General features: G+C 33.4%; 1 protein-coding gene across 1 annotated transcript in view; it reads left to right on the top strand.

The window, feature by feature from the left end:
- The window catches only part of LOC118191029 (SAM and SH3 domain-containing protein 1-like), an 810,623-nt gene that overhangs the window by 352,009 nt on the left and 445,418 nt on the right, over nucleotides 1-13,196 (top strand). The window lies entirely within an intron of this gene.

Below are 13,196 nucleotides of genomic sequence, written 5' to 3'. Positions count from 1 at the left end.
TTTTCAACAAGGTCGTTTTAGACCTCAGTTTCAAACTAATTAACTCTGGCGGGAAGTATGTAAGGATCTTAAGTTTTACTAACGTTTATTTTATTTTAAATCTTTACTATCACTTCTTATTTTCTACTTCCGGCCAGAATTATAAGCGTGAAGGAGTTTTATGCAAAGTTGTCTGGCGAACGCCAAGTATTTAAGTGTGGCCTTTTTGCCAAGCAGAAGAGAGGAAGCCGTGAGTTCGAAGCAGGCCGCTTACCTTAGAAGTTACGCAGTTGCTACTTTGCCTTCCAGGCCAGAGGTTTTAATCCTCTTGATAAATTAAACGTATTGTAGTGTTCACAGTCTCTGTGCTACATACGCTTTCTGTTATTATAAGGCCAATCTTATTCTAAAGTTAAATTAGAGTTTAGTTTTATTTTGATATCTTTTAAGTTAGACCCCGAGTGGAGGGTCATTGTATTCCGAAGTACGGAAGTCATTGTATATAAAGAAAAAAATAAAGGGTTTTGTATACCCTTCGTCTGTATCCTGTCCACTTACTACAATTAGTGAACATAGCTTTAGTAAGCTCTCTGTTCTAGTCAGGTCATTGTATGTTTCCGAAGAAAGTTAGAAGAAACATTGAACCTGATAATACATTTTATGAAATTTCGTTTTTTTTTAAAGGTACTTATAATGCTAGTTTGGTACGTCTTCGCCAACATGAAAAGTCTGATTTATTGGCGAATTTGCACTCCGCTTTCTCCCTTCTCGAACCTGTTTATCATTTATGGAGAAACGCCGAGCAGCCATACTGTTGTTAGAATTTTCATCAAACGTGATATCTGAAGTTTGAAATTTGTCGCATAAGAATTTCTCTTCCCGCTTTTCTTTCACGCAAAAATAAAATGGTACTGACTAACACAGGTACCACAAATCGTATAAAAAAGACAACAAATGAATCTAAAAAATCAACACCCCCTAGAACTTAACTAAAGGTATCTAGGGGGTCTGTCTTAAGTTAAATAGTAAATAAGAAGTAAGAACTTAAGTTATCTGGGGGTTAGAACTTATTAGCTTCTTTTTCTTCTTCAATGGCCAGACAGCCCAGAATGGGCCCTTGCCTTCCTCAGAATCGAATTCCAAGCTCTTCTATCCCTGACCATGGACATTCCATTCGTTATTTTTTAAATTCTTAAGTCTGTTTCCAAACAGTCGAGCCACCTAAGTTTAGGTGTCCCTCGTTTTCGGGTGCCGAATGGTTTGGCCGAGAAAGTCTTTTTAGTTACTCGATTTTCATCCATTCTGCACAGGTGTCCTGCCCATTTAATAATCTGAATCCTTATATATTTTACTATATCTATTTCTTTAAAGCATTTATAGAGTTCAGAGTTAGTTCTTCTTCTCTAGATATTGTTACATTTTATGCCATCAAAAATACTTCTTAACATTTTTCTTTCAAAGACAGAAATAATACTTTTAGCTTTTTCTGTCATCGCCCAGGTCTCAGCATAGTATGTAAGAATGGGTCTAATTAAGCTTTTGTAAATTAAAATCTTCGTTTTTCTGCTAATGAAGTTAGACTTTAAGTATTTGTTTAGACCGAAAAAACACCGGTTAGCATCTGTGACTCTACTACGGATCTCGGGCATTAAATCATTCAGAATATTAACCTCTGATCCTAAATATTTGAATTTGCTAACAGTTTCAAATTTGTAATTCCCAATTTCAAAATAGGGATTGCTGTTATTACCACAGGGCATGTATTTAGTTTTATTTTGGTTGACTGCTAGATGCATTTTGCTGGCTGCAGCCTCTAGAGATATAAAAGCTTCTCTAAGTGATTCGGGACTGCGGGCGACTATGTCAATATCGTCAGCAAACGCAAAAATCTGAACAGATTATTACACGAGTAATAATTTTGGAGTCTTTTATAATTTTTTTGAGGGCGAGGTTAAAAAGCAAGCAGGCCAGTGCATTACCCTGTCTGATCCCATTTGAAGCAACAATAGGCTCAGAAAGATTATTCTGGATTTTAACCCTAAGTTTTGTTTCAGTAAGAGTAATGGTGACCAAATTTATTAGTTTTTCAGGTATTGAAAATTCTCTCATAGCTTCAATTAAAAATTTTCTGTTTATTGAATCGTAGGCAGTCTTAAAATCAATAAAAAGGTGGTGCGTTGCATTAGTTTTTTCCAAAATTTGCCTAATGTTAAAGATTTGTTCTGCTGTAGATCTTCCTTTTTGGAAACCACATTGGTAATCACAATATTTTCTGTATAAGTTACAAGTCTACTAAAAAGTATATTGCAAAATGAACTTATTAGCGGGTGCTGGAAAATTGCGCTAGCTTCGGATAGGCAAGATATAAAAACAAGTATCTCATTGGAGTCTGGCCGTTTATTTTACAGAGATTAGATTAGAAAACAATCCACACGTTTTACCTGCTTGACAATCTTTTCGCCCTGCTTGGCGACATGTTTGAGTTAACAGGATTTTTATTTTTTATTATTATTTTATTTCGGTTCATATACGGGTTTTGAATTCTGGATATATTTTTGAAAGAAGAAACCTACTCTCGGCTTATGTTCGGAATATACCGTAGTTGAATTAAACAAGTTTTAAAGTTTTTTTCTTAAAGTACGTACATCTTGTATTAGAAAACGAGAAACAGATATAACTTTCCTTTATAATCTCTGTGAATTATTTAATTTTTGTTTCAATTTCCTTACGATTAATATCATGCTAAAACTTCTGTACCTCAAATAGACTTTTAAGAAGCATTTTGCATCCATCAAGGCATATGATCATCAAGGCATATGATGTATAATTTTAATTCTAAACCTGTCGTTCAGTTCCGAAGTGTTTAAAAAACAAATTACACAAATGGTTTGGCCCTTTCCCTTTTCTTCCCAATGTTTATAAACAGATGATTTGAAAACTGTTATAACTCATTTATTCTTGCTCGAATAAAGTGAATATTTTTAAACCACATAATGTATTGTAACTGGTTTTGCCCTGGGGGAAGAAAAAACTGCAGATTTTCATATACTTATTTTTGAAGCAGTTATCACTTTTATTTACGCAGTTTTCATACTTTTATTAATACAACTGCAGTAAGATGAATGACGCTGTTCATTATTTAAAATCTTTCCTCATCTTCTTGTCCTGTATCATTAGCAGCTTATCATATACCATTAATGGCAGGAGTACCAAGGATTAAAAACGCTGAAATACAGACAAATGGGGTATTTGAATAATAAAAACATTCAGAGTAAAATTTTAAATAATAATTTAAAAAACCTTCCACGAATTTTATTGGAAAGAAAGTTTCTAATATTGTACTGTACTTAATAAAGCTTCTATTGTACTAGAATTCTTGTCTTTGGGAATAGTAATTTTGCGCGTTTTTGTTTATAAGGAAGATATAAAATCAAATCCTAGGAGGAATCATTTGGCATTATCACAGAGGAAAAATTCTTGAAACGAATAAAGCTTTTACGTTCTCTACTGTTGGTGATAAAATGCAATTCACCCGCAACGCTCAGTTAATTCCTACGTGCATTTCACATTCTGCTCTCATTAAAAATGGCCAGTAGCGAAATTAAGTACCTTAATGGCCGGAAAGCATGATGGCCATTAAATTTTTAGTTTCTTATCTTTGCTTAAAAGTTGCCATAAGCAATTCAGGACCATCATTTAGCCCCAATAATGGGGAACGATGATCGAAAATTTTTAATAACATTATTTCCGCCTCTGTTGGTTTACGTGGCAAATTTTGAACTCTGTTGGTTAACTTGGCGGAGGTACAAGTTTTTACCTGAGTGTTTTTTCTAAAGTCTCATCAATGGATTTTTAAACTTTCATTAAAGAAAATTTGGAATGACACAAAAATGACTCAATTCTAAGCCTTTTTTTAATTTTTAGGCTGATGAACACTTGGCTTTACTACCTACCTACATTTTGCAATGAAGTCATTAAAACGTTTTTATGATGCTTCACAAAATGGTTTATTAAATGAATTTTCATTAATAGATAAATACTGGTTAAAATTAGTTTCTGAAGCGTAAACTATTAACTTTTTAATAACTTAGTGGTAAAGTAAATTAAAAATGGAATAAGAAATTGGAATTTGAGTAAGGAAGTTGGAGTAACAAATTGAATTTGGAATGAGAAATAGATTTTACTTTTCAGTATTTTAAAATCTTTTTTTCCTTTCGAACTTTTATGATTATGTCTTCTAATTAACAATGGTATTTCAAGATAAATAACCTAAATCTTAAAGAACGCAGTCACTTCTACTGCACAGCTAATCTTGGTTTTATATAAAAGGAAATTCCAGCGTAGATTTCCCAAGTGATTGTAAGAAAAATAAGAGTACAGTTCCGCTATCAAAGATTTTAATGTTTTCTTTGGAAATTTAGAGAACCAAAGGTACTGAAATCCTGGAATCCGCTGAGTTGGCTTCCGTCCCAGAGTATTACATAATCCATACAGAATTGGTTACCAACTCAGCAGTTTAAGGTCCTTGAAGATCTTAAAGCACTGTGTTTCTTAGGAAGCCGAATCTCTTACCCATCGTACATAATACATGCATACTTACCAATACATAATACAAATATAAAATATAGATTCAAATATATGGAGCAATTACATAATACAAATGCACAGCACATTCTTGAATAAATGCTAATACATTCTTAAATAAGTACTAAAACATAACTGATTTAAAAACATTATACAAAAATTATTACGTCTTATGAAACTACTTTTATGCTTCCAATACCTGCATTTTATACCTATACTTATACATTTACCAATATTTGATTGACCAATATCTTGTACCATATTGTTACAAAAATGCATTATACAGCACGTAGAAGTACAATGTATTATAAATCTACTTGTCTTGAAAATCACGTTTTTGTTTGTACGACTTTTCTGTCCGTATCGCTTTTCAAACTGTTGCCACAATGTGTTACCGCCATGTATTATTTAAAAAAAATCTTAAATGATAAAGAATCTGTATTTATGTATGTTCCTAGTCCCCAACCGAACATGGATATCTCAGATCTCGAATTTTGAATTTTTCGGTAAAATGTTAAGATTTTAGTTTATCTTTCAGTTTCAATCAACAAACTCGGCTACTAGATAATGGGTTAACCTTGGTCAACCTAATATAATACACGAGGGAAGATTCCCGAGGAGTTTATGCCTGCTATAAAATGTGAGGTTTAGGACTCTACCAAATTCACTACGAATAATATTTTAAATTGCTGTAGAATAAACACTATGCAACTAAACTGTTCGCTTCCGTTTACAGATTGAGCTTATTTGCGCAGTTTAAAGCCTTCGATGCAACTGCAGCTGATACATACTTTATATGTGTTTCAGATTAGAGATGGAATATTCGAATAATCGAATGCTGGAAATCTTGGAGAAGATTAAAGATTCGAAAACTCATGTTGTTTTTGGTATTCCAATCTTCTTAATTTTAACCTAAAAAACCGCTAATTATCTTAACTCAAAAGTTTGGAAAGATTATTTTTATTATCTCTTGCAGTATATTATACGTACTACAAAAACGCTCAGTTAAGAAGAGTGGATTGTTGCAATTTTTGCCGTATTTGTATCATCAGTATCCACGCATATTAACCCTCAGTATCACGCTGTTTCTATATGAACTCGATAAATCTGCCGGATCTTTCAAGCAATCGGTGCGCCGTGCTTTTTCGAAGATTATTTAAGCTAATTCTCATTTCATCTCGATAACCCTAGATGTTAGTAACCTGCTAACTACACTGCTCGTCAGAATTAAAGAATATCGACAAAACTCGTTATTTATTGGAATATGGTTAAAAATATTTTGTACAAAAGCATTATTTGACAAAATGTATTATGTCTGCGAGTTGATTGAACTCAAAATATAGAATTTAAATTAAAATTCATATTTATGCATATCTATAAATGATTGCAAAATTATCTCTATGTTTAGCATTCCCAGCTTAAGAAGCGATCTCAAAGTTTTGGATATGACAGAATGAGGAATACTGAAATCTTAAATGATCTCCATTTGTGCTTGTTTCCTACCTCTCTAGTCTACCAATTAATCGCCACTTTTGCTCATCACTTTAGCTACGCATTTGAGTCATAACTAAATGTGCTAATCACTTTCAGGAACGATATAAACTTTAAACAACATTACGCATCTCAACTCGATTAGGTATCCATTTCGAAACACTTTTTGTATTCACGTAATTTATGCATTTCGTGAGTAGAAGTATTGTTTTTCAATCAGTTGCAGATAATGAACACAAATAATTACATCACTGGGCATTAATTAAAAACTTTGCGTTTATATTTTCAGCTTATGCTTTAATTTTGACGAGTTGTGTAGTTATAGGTTCTTTATGTTTCTAGCATTTTCTGACGTAAACACTGTAACCGCTAACATGACTCCAGTTACATTTGCCTACCACTTCAGTCAATCAAAAACGTTGAAGTTTGACCTGACTTGACAACATCTAAAAGTTCCTAAAACTTGCGTTTAATATTCTGCTGAGAAAACGAAGCTTAAGGTCAAGACGTTTTAATTAGACATTTAATTTTCTAAAAATCATTCGTATTTTCGTAAAAACTATAGATGCATTCTTAAAGCTGCATTTTTAAAATTGTTTTCCATAAAATGCAGACTTGAAATTGTTCATTATTTAAAAGCTTTTAATATTAAGTATTTTCCCTTTTTTCTTCTCTTCTTATTAATAGTTTCATTTGAAGACTGAAAAAATAATTCGTGATTGGAAAGATGGCAGTAATTCGAGAAGCTTTGATTCTTTCCAACTGTAATAGAAACTTTTGAAAGGAAAGAAATGATCTCAACCGTAATGATTTATACTTTTTCTTTGAACATACGAACTAATTTTATTAACTGGATTTCATGGTTTTGAATCTTAATGCCGAAAATAAATCTTCAGATTTCCGAAACAAATTAGTTGTGCATCATTTCCTTGTTGGAATATTCACAGCACTTCATAAATTATTTATGCAGTAAATATACAATTGCGTTGCATTAATAATTTATAAACTAGCTTACTTTAGAATACTTTCTCCGTATTTCAAATGTTATTTATCGACATTCAGTTTGCATAGAGTTATCTTACCAATCGTTTTATTCAAAAGCAATTTAAAGTTTACAAATTCAATTTGCTCTCCAAATGAGAAAAGTAATTTCATCCGAACGGTGAAAGGAGAATACTAGAATTACTAAACCCTAAGGATCTTCAAGAGAATTAATTCGATTTAAGTTTGAAAAGGATTCACCAAGGAAATACTGCTGAATTTATTCATTAATTACTGCCACAAATTGCATTCGTCGGCAACTTCTTACAACTGATTAAAATTAAGTTATTCTAAAGGATTTTCTTTTTGAATTCACTTTACCATACCATTCTTTTAAATGAAGATGCGATTACATAAACATTTATCATCTTACTGACAAATTTTAAATTAGTACGTTCTGGGGACTAGGCATCATTCTCATTTTGAAATTTTGCTGCCTCAATTAAAGGCCCATTAAAACTATCATAAAAAGACCATCTTGCATGTTCCTGCTTGCTATACGTCATTTCCCACTCCAGATTGACTCTAACTAACTATCGTAAATTCGCTACACCTTACTGCACTTGTAGAGCAATTTTAATTGATTATTTCTGTCAAAAGGATGCGTGTTATAAGCCTCTTGATGGCAATTAGGAAACTCTATCAGTTTCGTTAAGATGTAATTAATGTCGATGATCCAAGTTTAATGGTCTGCTATAAATATTTCGGGTGGACACTTGAAAATTACAAATGCATTATTTAGTCAAGAATGCTCTTAGAGGTAATTGTATGATGCAGCTAATCTTTAAGTGAACCAAGTCTTATAAAACAGAGATTGACTTGTAGCAATTACTTCGTGAACATTTGTTTTATCAATAAAACATGTTTCTCTTTTCTTAAAATTATACAGTTATGGTATCTCAGAGCTCGCTTGTTATATTGCATAATAATAAAGTTTTTTAACATGAAATTCCACTGCAATTGCTATATTTTTAGTAAAAATGTTTATATTAATTACCTCAGAGTGTTATTTCAAGATCAGTGATAGGTCAGCTCAATGATATTTCAAAATGTCTTAGTAATAAAGATCTGTGTTATTTATCTCTGTTATATTTGGTAAGAGTATTTCTCATTTTAAGAAAACTACATAAATAATCAAGTTTTTAATACTAATAATGCTAGAAATTTAGGACACGCGATTACGAAAACTAAGCAGTGTAGTGTGCATTATCCGAACAAGAGACGGAAATAAATTCGAAAAGTCCATTCTCATGCTTAAAAGAAGTACTAATTTCATTAATATTTACAGCCGGAGCTCAAATTTTTTTTAAGTGAACAAAAGGAAATCTAATAATGCATAACAAATACTCGTAACTGTGCACTTTCCCGTTTACAACAAGCAGCTGGCGTATTTACATTTTTACATGGTTAAAAAAATAGGAAATGAATTAGCGTATCTGAAGAACAGAAGGTTTTTCTCTGGCTACTCACCAGAAGGCACCCTACTCTCGTTGCTGGTAATTCCATCATAGTTTATATTATCAGGAACGGTTACAAATTCCCTCTCTAGTTCCGCCGACGTCCCGGTAAGGAGATAGAACTGGAAAACTTGGAAGTTCATGCAGTACTGTCTTCAGTCTCAGTCATTTTCGTTTCTTGGCCAAGGGGACTTCTTTTTGAAGCACTGTCCGGAATATCAAGTTGTTGATTAGTTCGAAAATGAGAAGTAACCTCTGGCGGTCGACCTCTTTTCCTGATGGGAACATTGCTTGCATTACTATTGGGATGCAAAGTGGCCCAAACTTTGTCACTTGGTGAATCCAAGACTCGTCGTCTTCAAATGCCATGTTTTTTACTTTGATATTGCTTCATTTTGATACGTTCTCGCATGTCTTTTGTAATAGTTGCTAAACGTTTAAGGTAACGGGTGATTACAGGAATAAAATTATCGTTTTCGCCACAGCCTATGACGACACAATCGTGTACGACGTTGTCGGCAGTCCTCAGCTATTTCCAAACATTAGGAATTCTGGTGTATGGTTTGTAGTTCCTCAGAAGACCATATTGATAGGGAAACGAGTAACTGGGAGTTTTGAATGCGAGTTGTTATTCGCATCTCCTACAAGGATTGCAAGACGAGGTTTTAGGTCTCTGTTTTTCCGTTTCACAGTATTTGATTGAGGGAAGTAAACTGGAATCAAGTTTTTATTGATATTTAATGTACAGTAAACGTATTGGAAGACAGCACTAATAAATTGGGTTCGATTATCGCTAATGCTTCTTAGTGGTATACCATGCAGCATGAATATTTCTTCAATGAGGACTGTGGCGCAGTCGTGTGTTGTAGCTTGAGCAAAAGAAAACAATTCAACCCGTTGCGTAGCATAGTCCTTAATAATGGAGATCCATTTTTTATAACATATATTGTATGTTATGTGATATGTTTAACATGTATCCAATGTTATATCATATGTTTAACATATATCCAATGTTATATATATATAATATACAGGGTGGTTATAATTAAAGTTCCACTTTGAAATGGTTATAAAAGGAAAACTACTGGACCCCATGTTATCAAACTTGATAATTGTGTAAAGGAGGTCACGAGAATTTATTTCAGTTGAAAACAAAAGTTCAAAACCTCACCATAAGGGGGAAATGAAGCTGATGCAATATTGTTAAACGAAGTAAAACATGAAGACATCGGTTTAAAATGTGTTTAATTGTTTCTGAAACGTGTTACAAAGGAGGTTCAATGTGGCGTCCACCATTTTCCGAAAGCAAGTTAAATCGTGGAATTCTTTGGACAGAAGAAAAGTTTTCTGAGTCAACTTCGATTCCATTTTGTGTATGATCCAAAATCTCAAATATTTGACACGAGAAGAAACGAGGTGGTACTTCTCTCTGTTTGCACGAAGTTCGAAGCGCAAAAGCTTTTCGAAAATAGCTTGGAGATAGGAAAGGTGTTTCTCGAATGATTTTGACGAAACGATTACATCGTCTAGATAGATGAGAGGATGTTTGGCATTCTGAAGACCAGAGGTCATTCTAAGAAACTATATGTTCCGGAGGAACACACAGATGCTCTCTTGTCTTGATCGTCAGTATAAACCTTCATTTGGTGATAACCTGCCCGAAAACCAAGAGTCGACATAAAAGGAGTAGGTTTTGCCTCATGTAACAGGTCATTCATTCTCGGAAGTGGGTAGGAATTTGAAAGTGTGATTGAGTTAAATTTTCAGTAACCTATACAGAGGCGTACTATGCCATTAGGTTTCAGTAACAAAGCAACTGGCGATGCATAAGGTGATTTACATTCATCAAATATTCCTTCGGACAAGAGCTTGTAAATTTCTTGCTTTAAGATTTCTTTCTTGGCAGAATTTATCCTGTATGGTGGCACAGCCACTGAGGGATGCTTCACAGTTTAAATTCTGTGTTTTATGAAATGTGTCGTTTCTCACCCTGGTTGAAAGATAGCTGAATAGTGACATAATAATTCGTTGAATTGTGACTTTTGATGAGAGGATATATATTGTCATTCACCTTCGCTTAAGAGTACAGTGTTGACTTCCGCCGTACATTCGCATTGCCCAGTGGATTTAAAATCATCATGAATAAACTTAAACTCCTGTTTTGAATTATTATGGTAAAAACACCAACAATTTCGTAACTCTAATACAATACAATCGCCATTAAGAAAATCCGATCCTAAAAGTGTTCGTTCTGTTACCCTTTGCCGTGTGGACCGCATGCGACATGCAACGGAAGACGTGGTTACCACCCCTCTATCAATACGGTTAATCGGTATAGCGCCACCTCCACCGCAAATACCGTCCACCGTGTGCACTGCAAATAAAGTTATGAGAAATGACCTTCTTTAAGTTTGAATGTCGACCTGGGTCATGTGAATATCTTTGTCCCTTTCGATACCATCGGCGAGAGTGACATTCATAGTAGTTTCCTTAAATTCTGCTCCCTGTTCTTTCAAGAGATTATACAATATTTCTCCCTCTATGGTGTGACTAGCATCAGTGTCAGCACAGATAATACACTTAAATCTGTTGATCTTTAACCTTAAAAGAGTAGTGTGATATGTCGTTGTAGACAGTGTACGTAAGTTTACAGCTCTGAGGTCGTTTGATTCTATATTTAAAGAAGGAAAGCAGTGTAACACTCAACCCTAACGACGCCTGATTTTCTACAAACATAGCAACTAACAGTTGGTCTATCATCTGTAATGCTAGAATTCCTTGTCGCTGAATTTTTGACAATTTCAGGATTATATTTATAATTTTTGGGACTATTACTTTGAGAAGATTTCGAAGTTTCTTTATGGACGTTTCTACTTCCCAACTTTTTATCCAATTTTATCCCAATTTATTAACAAGTTGAAGAGGGTGAGTTCACTCGGTCCAGTGATCCGCAAAATGTTCTCCATAATCTGGAGGGTATCTTTTTTTGATCTGATATAATCAAAGCCTTTAACTTCTAAAAAATTTTGACTTTTAATTCTCCGATCCAGCCTTCAAAGAAATTTATCAAATCGAAGTAAAAATCTCACCATGTACTATCAGGAATTTTAAGATGCTGCGAAAATAACTGTCAAAACTTCTCAGACTTAATTTGAAGCGCTTTAAGAGGATTCGTTTGATTTCCTCATAATCCTGGGCATCACCAGCAAATTTGCTTGCAATTTTATAACCACTATGATATAAACTGTGGCGTACTCCCTCTAGCAACGAGATTAGAGTGCCCTCTGGTGAGTAGTAAGAGTAAAAATTTTAATAAAGGCCAGGTGATGAACCTGTTAGGTTGTATCAGACCCCTGCTATGTAAAATGTTAAAATCATATGTTATGGCCTTGTGTAACTTTATACTTCTAATAAATTATTGTATTATCTATAAATTATTGTTAAATTGCTGATAAAGGTCTCATTTATGACCCTATCCAACATGTAACTCCCATAAGTTGTGCCCAACTTAGGGCCGTGTTAGAACAGACCATATGTGAGTCCTTAATAATAATAATTTATTAAAAGGATTAAAATACACACGTACATAGCATATAATTTTAAAATTTTACAGAACGGGGCTCTGGTACAACCTAGAAATTTCATCACCTGCCCTTTACTGAAGGTTGTTCTCTAGCTGCTCACTGTACGGAACTCCACTTTCGCTGTTAGACTGAGTCCACCATAGATTATATTATCAGGAGCGATTACATTATTCTTTTTAAATAAAAAAAGGTACCAAAATTGTAGTCTTCCTACAATACTTCCTAGTCTTTGTTTAAAAATAAAATCCTTGCCCCAAATTGTACTTTATTCATGGTTAACCAGTCATTTATATCGCAAAATTTATATGTTATATCAAGGAACTTAAGCATATTGATCTCCACCTCAAGTCAGTTTTAAAGTTAATCATCACATTCCTATTGCTGAAATAAATCTAGAAATGCACAGTACAGCAAATACAAACAAAGGAGACAAAATAGTTTTCATTTACGTGATATGAAGCCATTACGTGTTTCACCTGATCTTAATTTTTTTTTAAATTTTCAATAGACTGATTCTTTACAATATTTTTTTTTAGTTTATATTACTACTACTATGCAGTTCTTTCGATGTTTATGTGCTCATACGTACACAAACAAATTATAAACCATTTCACGAGGAAAAAACAATTTCATATATATTGATAAAAGAGAATTCTTAATATTTATTATTTATGAAAAAAATTTGAAACCAATGTCAAAGTTATCTATTACGTTAGTAAGCAAAGATTTCAGCCATTGAAATATTTCTTCAAATTTTGATAACCACACTATTATCTTATTTTTAGAATTTTCATGTAATACTCGTTGTTGTACGTTCAAGCAAGTTTTATTGAGTTTGTATAGCCGATCGTTTGGCTAGCAAAAGATTAAGTGATAGAAAATCCCACTGTAGCAAGATCTGAAACTAAATTTGAAGCTGTTCGGGCCAAATTATACGCCAAATGCGCAATGGTATAATCTTTAAAAAAAGGGGGTTTTAGTTCAAACTCCGGGAAACTTTATATTTAGTAAGAGGATATACGAGAGAGAGAACATTTAAATAAAAAGAAACTTCTCAACT

This window comes from Stegodyphus dumicola, chromosome 1, assembly GCF_044657685.1.
Source record: "Stegodyphus dumicola isolate Sdum_Otavi_A_Nest chromosome 1, ASM4465768v1".
Classification (NCBI taxonomy): Eukaryota; Metazoa; Arthropoda; class Arachnida; order Araneae; family Eresidae; genus Stegodyphus; species Stegodyphus dumicola.
This window is presented reverse-complemented; position numbering and strand designations above follow the sequence as displayed.